The 17,823-nt window shown below is 36.5% G+C and overlaps 1 non-coding gene across 1 annotated transcript; it reads right to left on the bottom strand.

The window, feature by feature from the left end:
- Window positions 1-9,006: 9,006 nt before the first annotated feature.
- LOC136307198 (small nucleolar RNA SNORA65) lies at window positions 9,007-9,136 on the bottom strand. Its single transcript, XR_010725868.1, has one exon. It is a non-coding gene; the product is annotated as a small nucleolar RNA SNORA65 (small nucleolar RNA).
- Between the last annotated feature and the right edge of the window lie 8,687 nt (window positions 9,137-17,823).

The following is a 17,823-nucleotide window of genomic DNA, read 5'->3' as shown; positions in this document are numbered from 1 at the left end:
TTTTGAAGGTCACCAATGGGAAGAGGGTTTGTGGGATCGATGAAAAAGGTGAAGAAATTAAGGAATACAAATTGGTAGTTACAGAATAGTCATGGGAATGTAAAGTAGAGCATGGGGACTGTAGTCGCTAATATTGTAATAACTATGTATGATGTCAGATGGCTACTAGATTTATCAGTGTAATCACTTAATCAGTTATATGATATCTAATCACTGGATTGTGCACCTAAATTAACATAATAGTATATATTAATGCTAATTGAAAATTTTTACTTAAAGTAAAAAAAAAATCAGGTTCTAATTTTAGCATGAAAATGTTATGTGGCCTTCATCAGCTCAGCTCTCTTATTTCACAATTTTTTTCTAATATACAAAACAAGGGTATAGAACCAGAATATTTCTAAGGCCCTTTTCAGTCATAAAACTATTTTGAGTGAAATAATTTATTATATCAGTATTTTAAATCTTGATACAATAAAAATAGTTTTCTGTATCAAAGATTTTGGGGAAATGCCAACAGAAATATTTGGTGGGGAGCATCGGTACATGTGACTTCATACTGTACAAAGAAGCTGTACTATTTACTTAGGGTATTGATTACTTATTGAGTTGAGGTAAGAGAAAATATACCTGCAAAAAATAAGAAATGTGTGTCTGTGAAAACCATATCCTTAAATAAAAACTTCAGTCAGATTCCAATATGTGTATTTTATTTCTCATCTTTATTTAACACTATTTGAAGCAGATATCACATTGTTATGCCCCAGACTACTCTGCTGACTGAAATAAATATTAGATTCCCCAGATATAAAACAATTTTTACCTTTCAAAAGGATTTTGCAAGGTTCTAGTGACCTGTTTCTTAGGTAAACAAAATGTCTTTTTTCTTCACGTGATTTTGAGTTGAGAGAAGGTAAATTGAAATGACATTTTAAAATTTAAAATTAGTTTTGGTAAATTCAATATTGACAGTGTATCACTGGGAGGGGCACCTAGCACTTGAGAGATCAGAGATCAGTATTTCCTCAGAGAAATCCTGCTTTTCTGTGTCAAGAAGAATATTTATTTATTTTTTTGGAAACTTCAAATGTGCAATTGAGCATCAGAAATGGCAAGTTCATTCCTTTCTTCCTTCTTTTATTTTTCTTTCTTTTTACCTTTGTGGCTAGTCCTGAATTCTAACTTCTTAGTAGCAAGGCTGTGAAAATATTTTTTTTTCTCAGAATTTTAGCTGCTCAGATACAGCTCTTTACTTGCTTTTGAGGAGTCTCAACCTGCATGCACACTGGAAGAACAATATCTAAAGTGGAAGAATTGTTACAAGTCCTGGTTTATTTCTTTTTGCTTCCCTGACTCTAGTAATTTTTTCCCCTTATGTTTTTGTCACCCTAGTGCAGTAACTTTGAACTCCAGACCATCTCTCTTGCCCAGTTGGACTGCCCAGGTCTTCTGGCTACCAGTTAGAATGACCAAGAAATTTTCTGAGGCAAAATAAGAAATTAGTGGGTGCTTACCAGGTGGATTTTCATCGCTTGCTCACCTCCATTGCTTCCTATGTCTTTAAACAATGGTTTATGTATTTTATTCATCCTCTATAGCAGGAGTCCCCAAACATTTTACACAGGGGGTCAGTTCACTGTCCCTCAGACCATTGGAGGGCCGGACTATAAAAAAACTATGAACAAATCCCTATGCACACTGCACATATCTTATTTTAAAGTAAAAATACAAAAAAACAAATACAATATTTAAAATAAAGAACAAGTAAATTTAAATCAACAAACTGACCAGTATTTCAATGAGAACTATGGGCCTGCTTTTGGCTAATGAGATGGTCAATGTGCTCCTCTCACTGACCACCAATGAAAGAGGTGCCCCTTTCGGAAGTGCGGCGGGGCGGGTAAATGGCCTCAGGGGCTGCATGCGGCCCGTGGGCCATAGTTTGAGGACCCCTGCTCTATAGTTTTTTCAGTGATAGGTTTAATCTCTTAAAAGTTCTACTCTCATGGTTGGAAAAGAGAGTGAATATTTTTTTAAGTAGGCGTGAAACACATTATAGTGTTGATTTGAAAGTTGGAAGAAATAAAATGTTAAGAGGAAATAAACATTTCTTATGGTCACACAGCAAGGCATTTGTGGGCAGAAATTAGTATTTTAGTCTCAAAAACTTTGATTTAAGCTTTTTACTTTGCACCTTTCAGATCTGAGATAAGCTAGACTTCCATGGCTCAATTTTGATTTGATTATATTAAAGAGGAAACTTAACAAGCCAACAATCCCAATATATATTAGAATATAATCTTGAGTGCATTCTTATGACTGCCGGTATAATTAAATATAACATTAAAAGAATGGGAAGAATTTTCTGTAAATTAGCAGTTTTTGATGAAGCTCACAATTCAATGATAATATATGAAATACTATGGTAATAAAATGACTCATAACTTCGAATATCATTACCTTGTCCAGAGGTCATATAACAAAGATATTGACAAAAATCATGTATTTAGAATGCCAAAACCAGTGGCTAAGTAAACTTTTAAATGAAAATAAAATGACACTCATTTTATAACACTTATAATGATTTTCAATTGCCAAGAAGTATTTTATAGTGACACTATATTGTAATTCCACATGTTATACCGAAAAAAGAAAATGAGTGCATGGGGCAGTGAAGAATTTGTGACCAAGTTAGAAGTGAAATTAAGCCATTGTGTCTCAAGCTCAGCTCCAGTCCCTCTTTACTGTGTTGGAAAAACTGAATGTATTATGGATACAGTCTAAGTAAGAGCTTTGCTTCACCTTACATCTCTAGCTCTACCTTCAAGCATTAGAAAATACAAAATGAACTCCATAGGGAAAGGTTTCTTAAACTTATGGTCAAAATGTTTTGGGTAGCACCTGCTATTTAAAGTGTAACTGGAGCCTGACCTGTGGTGGCGCAGTGGATAAAGCGTCGACCTGGAAATGCTGAGGTCGCCGGTTCAAAACCCTGGGCTTGCCTGGTCAAGGCACATATGGGAGTTGATGCTTCCAGCTCCTCCCCCCTTCTCTCTCTCTCTCTCTCTCTCTCTCTCTCTCTCTCTCCCCCTCTCCTCTCTAAAATGAATAAATAAAAAAAAATAAAATAAAAAAAAAAAATAAAAAAAATAAAGTGTAACTGGAGTCTTTCTCTCTTTTGATTTGCATATGTTCTCATAGAAACTCCACTCCTCTGCATAGAACTTCTCTTGTTCCAGGAATTTAAGGAGTTCCCAATGGAAATCTCACATGAGAATCAGGGAAAAAAATTTACACAGACCATAATGTTGTAAGGTGCCAAAAGCTACAGAATTAATTTTAATATTTTAGGAAGTTTAGAGAACATTTTATTGGTTTGGGCTAGGTGTGCAAAGAGAGATTTTGAAAATGATCTTTGTACTTGTGTGATTACCATAAAACCAAGATGGCTGATGGCATTGTGTTGTAAATGCAGAAGAAGAAGGAGAATTGGATTAGCTAGCCAGGTACAGGAAGAAAAACATTAAATTAAAATCTTTTCTTATACTGATGAACCATTTACAGGCATTTGTCCCTATGGAAACTACCCCTCCCTTCCTGAAAGCACATAGTTAATGTATGTATCTCTAAACAAGAGGTATAAACTTATACTGTGATGTCAGGTTTTTCCCCGTCCAATGTACAATTAAGAGTATATAAACAGCCCCTGAACTATTTTTTTTTCTTTTTTTCTTTTTTTCTGAAGCTGGAAACGGGGAGAGACAGTCAGACAGACTCCCGCATGCGCCCGACCGGGATCCACCCGGCACGCCCACCAGGGGAGACGCTCTGCCCACCAGGGGGCGATGCTCTGCCCCTCTGGGGCGTCGCTCTGCCGCGACCAGAGCCACTCTAGCGCCTGGGGCAGAGGCCAAGGAGCCATCCCCAGCGCCTGGGCCATCTTTGCTCCAATGGAGCTTCGGCTGCGGGAGGGGAAGAGAGAGACAGAGAGGAAGGAGGGGGTGGGGGGTGGAGAAGCAAATGGGCGCTTCTCCTATGTGCCCTGGCCGGGAATCGAACCCGGGTCCCCCGCACGCCAGGCCGACGCTCTACCACTGAGCCAACCAGCCAGGGCGCCCCTGAACTATTTTTTTGGGCTGCACAATTTGGGTTTGTTGCCCTGTGTCAACCATATGCAGCTGGCATATTTAATAAATTTCCTCCTTTAAAAAAACTTTTCAAAAACTTATTTGGACTACGTGCCTCTACGAAAACCCGTGGAGTGGATTGAGTACTTTACAACAGTGGTCCCCAACCTTTTCTGGCCATGGACCAGTTTAATGTCAGAAAACATTTTCACAAACTGGCCTTTAGGGTGGGACAGATAAATGTATCACGTGACGGAGACAAGCGTCAAGTGTGAGTCTTAGGCAGATGTAACAGAGGGAATCTGGTCACTTTTTTAAAATAAAACATCGTTCAGACTTAAATATAAATAAAATGGAAATAATGTAAGTTATTTATTCTTTCTCTGCGGACTGGTACCAAATGGCCCACGGATTGGTACCGGTCCATGGCCTGGAGTTTGGGGACCACTTTTTACAACAATAACATGAGATACTCCTTGAGTTAGTGCTACATTGATCTTGGGCTCAAGTGTCCTTTTGTTCTCTTCCATGTCCTACCAATAAAGATTCTAGCATTGTCCTGGTTTATAGTTGCCACTGTTTTTTTTAGACATGATAAATACTGAATATTTTCTACAATTGTTTGTGAGATTTTCTTTAATGCAAAGTATTTATGAGCTGTTTGATGATTCCAAACAGTTAGAATTTCAAATTTTTACGAAATAAAAAATGAGAGAGATTGAGTCTCTTCCTTGGATGTCACACTGTCAGAGAAACCCCAAAGCAGTGACACTTGGTCCTGAATATGAGACTACATTTAATGAAAAGATTCTGCCCACTCAGTGGATATAAATTTTATGACACCTAGGTTAGGAAATGTAAACTATTGATGAAAACAATTATGTACTCACTAATTTATTTCCTATTTAATAGATAAGTCATGTTATTTTTACTACCTACAAATGTTGAATTTGAGTAAATATAGTTACCTTGTGAACAACAGATCCATAAATCACTTTGTGCTTCAATGCCAATTGCCTTAAATTAAATTGTTATATAAATTGTGATCTACATCTTTATATATATTTTTTATTTTCAGGCAAAATATCCTGCTGCCTGAAATCCCTGCAGGATGGCCTTAAAAACAGTAATTAAATCACCCCACTGACATGATCCATGATGGGAACTCATCACAAAGAGATTATTTCATCTGCACAACAAAAAATAATTCAGTGTTTAGTGAAATAAACAGTAAGTATCAGATCCTTTATAAAAACTGCTAATTTTTAAAACAGACTTAAGGAAATCTTTGTTCTCAACATCACCAGAAAATTACAATAATTTGGATCAATAAATCTGCAAAAAAGTGGAATTCCTAATTAAATGCAATGGTAGCAATGATCACAACGCAGCCACATTAGAGTTATAAGATTGGCGGATATCACTGATGGATATAATTGATGACTGAGGGATGGGACAGAGACAGCCTAGGAGAAAGTGCATTTGCATAGCGGAGGAGTGGAATAAGCTTCCTTTGACAAGGGAAAGTACAATAATCACAAGATTGCCCTGGTTGAAACAGTTAAGTTTAGATTTCTTAAATCATAACCAGTTAAAATGATTAAATTTTATCATATGTCAAATTGGGAATTAACATTTACATTTTTTAAACATCTGTTGATATTGAGACATTTAAAGGTTAAGTAATTTTATAGGTCATACAGCTAATAAGTGTTGCTGGTAGAATTCAAACCTAATATTTTCTTTACTTATAGCCCATGATATTAATCACTATACCAGAACTTGACTTCTGAGAAATTGAGGAAGGAAACCCCCCCTTGAGATAAGAGGCTTCAAGGATATTTTATAATTGAGGCCAAGCGTTCAGAGAGAGTTTGTAAATATGATTTTGTAGTTGTGTAATTTACAACAGCTCAAGATGGCCGATCATATTCCTGCTTATAAATGAAGAAGTTTTCATACTTAGAAGGTTTTGAATAGAAGGGGGGAGGGAGATCTGAGTACCACTTTCCTCTCCCCTTTCTTTCTCCTTAATGGGTTATTTATAAATGATTATCCTCTGGCACTCTGTAAGCCCTCTCCCATTCTGGAATTGTGTGATTGATGACAAAGGAATCACAAGACCCATAAATGTAAACTTATGTTCTGTAAAGAGTATATAAGATGTAAGAAATCTAATTTTTGAGAGCACGTGTCTTTGAAGCTATAGCCCTGCATGCTTTGCTGGCTTTTATTAATAAATTCTCATTTTCTTCTTAATAGTTATCTGAGTGTCAATCCTCCAAGGTTTTGCTCTCCTGCAACAAAATAAAATGGGGGTATTCATTGAGATCATACTGGAAAACTTATGTAATTTAAACATAGCTTTTGATAGAGATTTGAGCTTGATGAAACAATGAGAGAAAACATAGAGTTTATGGGAAGGTCATAGAAACATAAACAGAGGTTCCAAAAGATTCTGAAAGGAAGAAATAAATTTCAAATTAGGATATTAGCTCTTGAGTTAATTTCTATTCATTTCCTCTCAAATATATTATATATTACTTTGGGTTGTTCCTAAAATAAAATTGGGAAATAGTTTTATGTTTTACCAAATTTACATGACTATGCAATGAATGACTTCATAAAATAGATGTTTAAAGATAAATTTGTTAAACTAGATCAGTGGTCTCCAAATTTCAGAGTGTTTCAGAATCACCTTGAAGCTGATAAAAAATAGACCCCCCTGGACCTCATTCAGTAGTTCTGCTGTGGGGCCAGAACTGTGCATCTAACCAGGTTCCTGAGGATGCTCATGCCACCTGTCATGAGATCAACCTTGACAGCCACTAGTGCAATACTTTAGATCATTTCAATTTCAATCTTTTCTCAAGAGCTAGGAGTCAGGACACCTTATTTCAAGTCACAGTTGTCTAACTACCTGTTAGATGCTATGGGAGAGTTGTTTAATCAGCCTAGGTCTCATTGTCTTCAAATCTAAAATGTGGGTATGAATGAAATGGCTTTTAATAATTCCTCCAGCTGTATAGTTTATTTTTTTATTTTGTATATTTTATAATTTTTTGTTTTATGTCATTTTTAAAATAACAATTTAAAAAATTTATTTCCAAAGTCTAATTCTTTTCTGTGGCTCTTTGCCACTGCCTGATTCAAGAACAATTCATTTACTCATTAATTTATAAAATACTTACTGAATTCTACCTATATCATGCTGAGCATTAGGTTGTAAGATGAAGAGATTATTTCTGTTTTCCAGAAACTATATGTTCTAGCTCTCCAACTTTACATACATCAAAATCCCTATGATAAAATTAAAGACAACTAGGCCTTTCCTTGGAAAATGCTTTTTTATTAAGCCTAGGCCAAGTGCTGGTAGCTAAGCAGCCAATATTAGTTTAGTGATGGAGATAGGTAAAAGAAAGAGGTGACCACAGTGAAGCTGTAAGGCAGTGGTTCTTAAAGTATACGCCAGGGCACACTGGTGCAATCTAGATTTCCAGGTGTGCCCTATGGTATTCCAGAGAAATATGTGCTTGTTGGGGACCAAAAAACAAACTGGATTTTTGGAGTTTAGATTTCTGGGGGACAGAGGTGTGGGGAATTGGCTGTAAGCTGACAGTCTGCCCAACCCCCCAACTCACTTGCCTGATTAGGTTGCAAAAGGCTGTTAAGCTGTGGTGCTGGATTGTTTACACTACCCTCCCATGTTCCCCAGAAAGACTGGAGGCAAATTTCTTCTATCCTTTGTTTTGTGTAAAGTTAAGATGGTATGTATGGCGGGGGTTTTCTGCACTTGGTAAAATTTTTGAGTTGCCTTGGAAATGTGATCAGAGACCATTGATTTGCTAATGGCCTCACTTTGCCTTATAAATAAAGCAAGATGTCATGTTTTGGGGTGTGCTTTGTTGTTGTCAGCAAGCAATTACAGGGCCCTCCCGACCCTGTATTTTCTTAATTTCGCATATTTTCTTAACTCCGCACGGTTCCCATTCGGGACTTGGAATTACTAGCTTCACTGGTTCACGGCATGTTCCCAGATAAAAAAAATAAATATAGTTACTCTATTATACCATTTTATTATGGAAATACAGCTCTTTTTGTTAACACATCATTATAATATTTATTATTAACACATCATTATATTATTTTTAGATAAATACATCCAAATAAAATGGATAGATTTCTCAAAAAAGAAGCATGATATTGAAGAATTTGATTCTGGACGTGAGCAAAAGTTAAGTGTAAATAAAATAGAACTTGAAGGCTGACAGGCAGAATTGAATTTATAGCATTTTCTATCACTTAACACTAAACAATACAATTGGATTAGAAACCCATTCATGAAAGTTTCAAGTGATTTTGGTTTAACATTAACAGAAGAAGAACTGACTGATCATGGACTGATGATTAAACATAAAGAATTATCTCTTGAAGCCTTTTGGACTTCTATAAAAGAAGAATGTGTGGCAGTATCTAAAAAAGCTTTGAACATTTTACTACAATTTTTCAACATCCTATTTATATGAATGAGGATTTTCTACCCTCAACACAATTAAGAGTAAAAAGGGAGAAATTCTTCAATGTATTGATGAGAAAATGAGAGTTTTCCTTTCAAATACATGCCCAAACATTGAAGAAATCACTAGGACACATAAGGCTCATGTTTCTCATGAACACAAGAATGAAAAAACTTAACACATTTGAGCCAGGACCTGCCAAATTTATTAAATCTTACTAAAAATAATCTATATATATAAAAAGATAACTTTTTTATTGTTTTTTTATTTTTATTTTTTTATTTTTTTTTATTTTTTTTTTCTTTTCCTTTTTTTTCCTTTCTTTTTTTTTTCCTTTTTTTTTCTTTTTCTTTCTCTTCCTAGGCTGTTCCCATGCTTTCGGCACAGAGTCATCCACATGAAGAACAACCCTGTTTCCTAAGCTGGGATTTGTTATTAGCTCACCACTGGAATGCACCAGCCAACAGACAACTGGTCAGGTGCAGTGGCGGGTGGCTAAGTTTTTTTATTTTTAACCCCTTTTATGAATTCTAAAAAACATAACTCAAAAAATGTAACATAAAAATGTTTTTTAATGTCAGAATAATTTAATTTTGTCATATTTATTTCATTTAATTACCATAAAAGCATGCTTGGACTTTATATTTTTTTCTTTAATATTTAAGTATTATAACATATTTCTCAGAAATTTTTATATAGTGCACCTACAATTATTTGTAGGATTTTAAATGCATCCTAACTTCAAAAATTTGAGAACCACTGCTGTAAGGTAAGGAAGTCAAGTAAAAGAGCATGATTAGATTTTCTTCTTTCTTTCTTCTTAACAGGTCAGTTACTCTTTGCTGACTGTGGAATCTTGAAGACACTAGTTATCAGTCAAATATCAGAGATCACAAGAATCATACTGAAAGCAATGTAAACTGAAAATTAGAGACCTCATTTGGGGCCACTACTCTACCCTTATTCTCCCTATATCTTGGATAAATTGTTTTACCTCTTGATGTTCAGTTTCTCCATCATCAGTGGAATGAGGCCTTTGGAATTGGTAGCATCTGAGATACCTTAATATGTCTATATGCTCAGTCTTAACTCCTAAAACACAGCTGAAAATTTTAGGAGATAGAACTGAGCATATAGACATGCCAGAAGTTTTTAAAGGACAGCTTTTGAGACAAGTTTTCAAAGTGGTTTTGTTTCTAATGATTTTCTTTCATCTCCTGTAAGTGGTTTTATATTATGGTTCCTTTGAATCCACCCATCAGTGCTTTTATTATTGGAGGTGATTATGTATATCTCTTCTTCATGGTTCAATACTGAGTGCTTTCATTGTGTAGACTTTTCTTTATAGCAATCTAAATAATCAAATAATCACTTTCAATGTTATGCTTCCAGAGTATCTTCTTGACTGATAAGTAAATTGAAAAACAAAAGAATCCACTTAAAGAGCCACTTTTCTTGTGAGAAAACTCAAACTCAAAAGGATAATGTCAATTGAAATGCAAATGCTTCAGCTTAAGTAGGCACAAAACTGCTCTCTCATTTACTTTAAAAAGTGAAATTTAGTCTACTTTAACAGAACTCTTTGAAATAAGTATTCCTCAGAGTGATTAATGTTTCTGACAAACCATTCTGTGGTCAATATGCAAGGAGAGTAATGTAGTTCTGTTCAGCATGATTTTTCTCATAAAAAAGAAGTGAATGTTGTGCCATCCTGTTAAGTCTCCGCAAGTTTTAAAGCAAAGTGGTTAATTTTAATTTTACTTTTACTTTTGTTTTCCCAAAAGGCCCATATGTCTAGCTTGTAAAACATGAAAGAAAATTATTTCTAATGTGGTAGGGGCTGACATTGGTTAAGAGAGGAAAGAAAACACAATTGACTGTATGGTTGGAATTTCCAATGGAATTTTAGTTTGATATATGAAGAAGAACATGAGTGAACTATTGTATGATTAAAAGCAATATTTATGACTATTAATATTATTATAATGATCATTACACATAATGCCATACAAGTCCATATTATTTTACAGACCACTATAATCTGTTTATGTTCTTTAATTTAATCATCTTAACAACCAAAAGAAATAAAAAATTATTGCCCTTATTTTAAGAATAAAGAGAATGAAGCTCAGATAATTTAAATTCTTTATTGAAGACCATAAATATCATAAGTGAGATTTAATTTTAATTCTCCTTTTCAGTCACTTCAGTTGTATTCTCCTCTGCCCTTTTCCTGGCAAGTCTTCATCTTAGCAACAAAGTTGAATGTGAGTAGACTAGAGATGTCTCTCTGGATAGAAAACCAGATAGTAAATGCTTCTCTTTATACAGAAGCCAATGTTCATCATGACTGCAAGATAACCTGCCATTAGCAGGAACATTAACCAGGTCACTGCTGACATGCAGGAAAAGTTTGCTGGTGGCTTTCCTGAGCCTCCTGTGAGAGTTAGGGGTTTGAGAGTTATATGAAAAACAAAACCACACTCAGAACCTCAAAAAGACAAATTGTCTACAGTTGTAAATATCAAATGTGTTCAAATGTCTTGTCAAAGTTGAATATCACAGTACTAGTGAAATGTTTTCAGATGTGATCTTTTTTTTTATTAATTTTAATGGGGTGACATTGATAAATCAGGGTACATATGTTCAGAGAAAATATCTTCAGGTTATTTTAACATTTAATTATGCTGCATTCCCATCACCCAAAGTCCAGTTGTCTTCTGTCACCTTCTAACTGATTTTCTTTGTGCCCCTACCCTCCCTCAACCCCCTCTCTCTCCTCACCCTGCCCCCTCCCTCCTGTAACCACCACACTCTTGCCCATGTCTCTGAGTCTCATTTTTATTTCCCACCTATGTATGGGATCATATAATTCTTAGTTTTTTCTGATTTATTATTTCGCTCAGTATAATGTTATCAAGGTCCAACCATGTTGTTGTAAATGATCCGATGTTATCATTTCTTATGGCTGAGTAGTATTCCATAGTATATATGTACCAAAGCTTTTTAATCCACTCGTCCACTGACGGAAACTTGGTGATCTTTTTGATGGTACAAACAGAAAGGCTATAACGGCTGGAAACAGCCCTGGCCCCATGGCTTAGTTGGTTAGAACATCATCCTAAACTCAGAGTTTGCAGGTTTGATCCCAGGTCAGGGCACATACCAGAACAGATTGATGTTCCTGTCTCTCTCTCCCTTCCTCTCAAAAAAAAAAAAAAAATTCTGGAAACAACTCAGAGAGGTCCTCTGGATTTTTCAGATGCTCTCTTGCATAAGGAATATGTGCAGGCTTCCCTGTCTGGGGCAGAGGTTCTTTGGATCCTGACAGCCCTTTTTCTTTGGCTTGCTTTGCTTTTCCATACATGCCCTCAAAGCTAAGCCACCTTACATGCTACACTAATATGTGTGAGAGCCTCCTAATTTCAATGAGCATGGATATTATAAGCAACACATTCCTTGTGGCACTCCTGTTCTACTTTTATGCCAGCCTAACATAAAATTCTCTCTAGTATTATCATAATTACTTCTTATAAGGCCTCCTTGCTTGCTCACTGCTGTGCTCCATGGTGATTATAGTCAGATAAATTCATCTTCCTTTCACCAATAGGAGCTTCTATTCTAGTCTAGTAGGTTTCCTGATGAGCCTAAAAAGATGGCATTAGTGCAACACTATAACATGCATAAAGAGGTTGTATTCCAGAGGTAACTGGTTGCCTTTTAGAGCTATTCAAATGATAACATAGGTAACAACCTTCCCTTGCAAGGCATCCAGTGCATCCCCATCTGGAGGTAAAGCCATTGTCTTACCATTAGTCTATAAGCCATACATGAATATGCAAGCTTCATGACCTTCTACACCAGGGGTCCCAAACTTTTTACATAGGGAGCCAGTTCACTGTCCCTCAGACCGTTGGAGGACCGGACTATAAAAAAAAACTATGAACAAATCCCTATGCACACTGCACATATCTTATTTTAAAATAAAAAAAAATGGGAACAAATACAATATTTAAAATAAAGAACAAGTAAATTTAAATCAACAAACTGACCAGTATTTCAATGGGAAATATGCTCCTCTTACTGATCACCAATGAAAGAGGTGCACCTTCCAGAAGTGCAGGGGGCCAGATAAATGGCCTCAGGGGGCCGCATGCGGCCCAAAGGCCGTAGTTTGGGGACCCCTGTTCTACACCTTCCACCCTCTCTGTCACTCACACACTTTCAGCCACACTGTCCTCCATGCTGCTCTTCAAAAGCCTTTTAGGGTTTTTGCACTTGCTCTTCCCTATGTCTTTATATATTTACATGGGCTGATTCCTTTCCCTCTTTTAAGTCTTTGTTGATATAACATTTGCACAGTGAGAAATTGTGTAAAAACTCTTTAAATTGCAAGATACAAATAGAAACCTTACATTTCTATACCCCTTATCTAATGTATTTTTGATATTCCATTTAATTCATGGTTTTTTTTCTTTTTTAAGTGTCTCCTCTCATTTGGATATGGCTGGGGTTTGCTGCTGTGCTCATGTTCTTGTTTATTGTTGAGTTCCCAGAGTCTGGATCAAGTGCCCGGCACATCATCTCTCAGCAAATATTGGTTTTATAAATGAACACGTCTCGGCAGTTCCCTGCATAGATTTGAACCAATCATTTGTTTCTTTGTCATAAATGAAGAACAACAAGGTAAAAAAAAGGAGTCTCCAAATGTCTGGATGAAAAAACCAATTTTCAGTGTAAGGCTCCTTTGAATCTCTCATGATAGAAAGTAGATTCTATTAATTGAGAATGCTCATATAAAAATAGAGCTGTTTTTAATTGAGCAATTAATAGTAGTCTTTATTTTATTAATCACAAAAATGTGGCATATAATTTATTCTTAGCTTACAGGTACTCTGGGTTGTAAAAAATATTCTTCAGAGCCTTTCTGAATCAGATATACAGCTATAAGGCCCTAAATCATCCTTGTTTTGGAAATAGATGGTTTCTTAGACAAACATCTGAGTTTTAGTTCCAACCTCATCTATACTTTTAACTAATAAACTTAGCAGTCTCAAATATCTTTTGTAAAGAAGATAAAAGTCAAGAGAATGGTGATGTCTAGAATATGAGTTTGCATACTATGTTTGTTAGGCATAGTCTTCTTTTTATAAATAAATTTTTATTAATTTTAATAAGGTGACATCAATAAATCAGGGTACATATATTCAAAGAAAACATGTCAAGGTTATCTTGTCATTCAATTCTGTTGCATACCCATCACCCAAAGTCAGATTGTCCTCCGTCACCTTCTATCTAGTTTTCTTTGTGCCTCTCCACCCCCCCTTCCCCTCTCCCTCCTTCTCTCCCCCTGCTCCCCGTAACCACCATATTCTTGTCCATGTCTCTCAGTCTCATTTTTATGTCCCACCAATGTGTGGAATCCTGCAGTTCTTGTTTTTTTTCTGATTTACATATTTCACTTCATATAATGTTATCAAGATCCCATCATTTTGTTGTAAGTGATCCAATATCATCATTTCTTATGGCTCAATAGTATACTATGGTGTATATGTGCCATATCTTCTTTATCCAGTCTTCTATTTTTTTTACAGTGATTAAAGTCTTTAAGCAAACTCTTGGCCAATACAGCAAGAATCCATAAAAGAGTAGTGTCTTTAACAAGTTCACCAAGTCCAAGTTGGCCCCAATACCATATCAAGTCCCTGATAAATGCAACCCAACCCCAGTTCAGTCTGTTAGGAGCTGCCACAGGGAGCAGGAGTCCAGGAAAAGTTCACATCTAGGAAAAGTCTGCATAGCACTGGAATTGTCACAATTCTATACTTTGCTGCTAACGTCCAAGTTCCAATGACTGCTGCCTCTAGATGGTAATGATTCAGGTAGACTGGAAAAGCCATTTGCAGCATGTGTGGAGATGGAGCTTCTATTCTCCTCTGCCTGGAGAGATGAGACCAGGGTGCTTTTCCCTGGAGCTCTGCGACTGTGGCTTGGTAAAGAGAATTTTGGGATACACTAAGTTGGGTGGCAAAGGTAGATTCATAATAGAAGTCAGCAAAAGGGGGAAAGAAAGCTCTAAATTAGGAGTAAGTCCCAGCCTGAAATATGAGTGGGGCATTGAGGTAGGAGGAATAAAGGAAACACTATATATTAAACAAAGCAGCAGAAAATAGGACTATCAACACCCACAACAGAGATCTTCAAGGGAAGAATAAAAAACCTGACTATTCAGGCAAGACATAGTTAAGTGGCTCTTGTGCAAATGAGATCAGTTTACCTGCTTCTTGGAAGAAATACTCTAGGCTCGTCCACAGTGTCATAGATGGAGCCGACGGCCCTGGGCACCTTCAGCCTTCAGTGGCAAACCCTAGCTTTCTGGGCAAGATTAGGTCATAGATGGCTGGAGCAGGGCTAGAAGAGACTGAGCCCTCCCATAGAGGAGCGAGGGGGAAGCCTACCTTCCAGTGTTTCTTTTTCCTCACAGCAGAGGCATGTAAGTCTAGCAGGCTTTAGCTCAATGACCTTCCTTTCCACTATTGAAGCAGGACCCAGATGGCATCCTATGAGACCCCTTTGGAGTGTTGGAGTCTTTAAGGGCATATCCTAAAAGCTGGTAGTTCCCCTGATCTCTATGGGTTTTTTCTGCCTCTTAGTATCTTAAAAGCCATGCTCAGAAGATCTTGCTGAGGGGTTTGAGGATCCCCATCCGCCTATATAAATCTTTTCCATATATCTAGGGCTATTTGGAAAAAGACAAAAAAAAGTTATTAGCTGGATCAAATAAAGAAGGTAGTAGTTTGCAGGAGAAAAAGATTTGGCATCTCCTGTTCATCAGCATTCAAAAGAAATTTAAAAATTTTTAAGTAAAAAGCATTGTATGATAGACCCATAGGAGTTCCAGGATATGACTCCCCACTTTTAAATTTTTAAATTGACCTTAAAATATTTGCTGGATACACTTTAATAATACCTTGACTTTAAAGATTGTAAGAAATACACGTAATTTGAAAGGTTTGACAATATACAGTAAATGCTTTCGCTCCATATGCAGGAGCATTGTCAGTTTAACCTTTTTAGGAAATCCATTAATAGGCCAATGCATACAGACAATGAGCCATAACATGGATAGCAGCCTCTCCTGTTCTGACAGAGGTTACTATAAATCCAGAATATGTATCCACTGTAACGTGGACATAGAATTGTTTGCCAAATGAAGATATATGAGTAACATCCATTTGCCAAAGTTGTCCTGGTAGGGGTCCTTGAAGGTTAATTCCAAATTAAGGAACAGATTGTAGTATAGGACCCCTTGGTCAGGATTTCCCAATCTGCCATGCTGCTTCCCGAGAAAGTTGAAACTGTTTAAACAGGGCTGCATCGTTCTGGTGATGAATAGTATGAGACTGAGTTGCTCGATCTGTCATGGTTGCTCCAAATAATTTCCTTTGGGTAGCTTGATCCACAAGGGCATTCCCTTGGCTAAAGCTCCAGGGAGCATGGAGTGAGATCGAGTATGTCCTATAAAATATGGAACTCTATGTTGACATGCAAGTCTTTGAAGAAGGAGGAAGTGCTGAAATAGTTCATCAGCATTTGTCCCTAAGACTGCAGTCTTTATAGTGGAAACACCATAAGTAAATATTTGCTGTCTGTATATAGATTAAAGGGGGAATATGGCAAATGCTGAAAAGTCGTGATCATGGCATATAATTCTAGACTTTGAGCTGATTTTAAGTTGACAGTTTCAGTATAAAGTTGTCCATTGATTTGCAAGAGCAATTTGCCATTTAGTGGAAGTTTCCCAGAGCCATTGTTGTTGATCCTTTGAAAATAGGAACAACAATAACTTTGAGGATCAAAACCTAAAAGCTGTAAGGGTCACCTATGCCTCTTGATAATCCAGGAGGCATCAAGAGCAAAATATGGAAGTGTATTTCATGGGCTATTAAATGGTTCAGTGTGCTCAAGCTGTACTCAAAACAGCCTGGTACTGGCATAAGAACAGGCATACAGATCAATGGAACAGAACTGAGAACCCAGAAATAAACCCACACTTTTATGGACAACTGATATTTGACAAAGGAGGTAAGAGCATACATTGGAGTAAAGACAGCCTCTTCAAAAAATGGTGTTGGGAAAATTGGACAGCTACCTGCAAAAAAATGAAACTAGACCACCAACTTACACCATTCACAAAAATAAACTCAAAATGGATAAAAGACTTAAATGTAAGCCTTAAAACCATAAGCATCTTAGAAGAAAACATAGGCAGTAAGCTCTCTGACATCTGTCGCAGCAATATATTTGCCAATTTATCTCCACAGGCAAGTGAAACAAAAGACAGGATACACAAATGGAACTTTATCAAACTAAAAAGCTTCTGCACAGCTAAAGACAATAAGAACAGAATAAAAATACAAACTACACAATGGGAGAATATATTTGACAGTGCGTCTGATAAGGGGTTAATAACCAAAATTTATAAAGAACTTGTAAAACTTAATACCAGGAAGACAAACAATCCAATCCAAAAATGGGCAAAAGAAATGAACAGACACTTCTCCAAAGAGGACATACAGATGGCCAATAGGCATATGAAAAAATGCTCAACATCACTAATCATTAGAGAAATGCAAATTAAAGCCACAATGAGATATCATCTCACACCAGTCAGAATGGCGCTTATCAATAAAACAACACAGAATAAGTGCTGGCGAGGATTTGGAGAAAAGGAAACCCTCCTGCACTGCTGGTGGGAATGCAGACTGGTGAAACCACTGTGGAAAAAAGTATGGAGATTCCTCAAGAAATTAAAAATCGAACTACCTTTTGACCCAGCTATGCCAATCTTAGGAATATACACCAAGAACACCATAGCACTGTTTCAAAAGAAGAAATGAACCCCCATGTTTATGGTAGCATTGTTCACAATAGCAAAGATCTGGAAACAGCCCAAGTGTCTGTCAGAGGACGAGTGGATTAAAAAGCTTTGGTATATATATACTATGGAATACTACTCAGCCATAAGAAATGATGACACCGGATCTTTTACAACAACATGGATGGACCTTGATAACATTATACTGAGTGAAATAAGTAAATCAGAAAAAACTGAGAACTATATGATTCCATACATAGGTGGGACATAAAAATGAGACTCAGAGACATGGACAACAGTG

The sequence above is a fragment of the Saccopteryx bilineata genome, chromosome 5, assembly GCF_036850765.1.
Source record: "Saccopteryx bilineata isolate mSacBil1 chromosome 5, mSacBil1_pri_phased_curated, whole genome shotgun sequence".
NCBI classification, from domain to species: domain Eukaryota; kingdom Metazoa; phylum Chordata; class Mammalia; order Chiroptera; family Emballonuridae; genus Saccopteryx; species Saccopteryx bilineata.
This window is presented reverse-complemented; position numbering and strand designations above follow the sequence as displayed.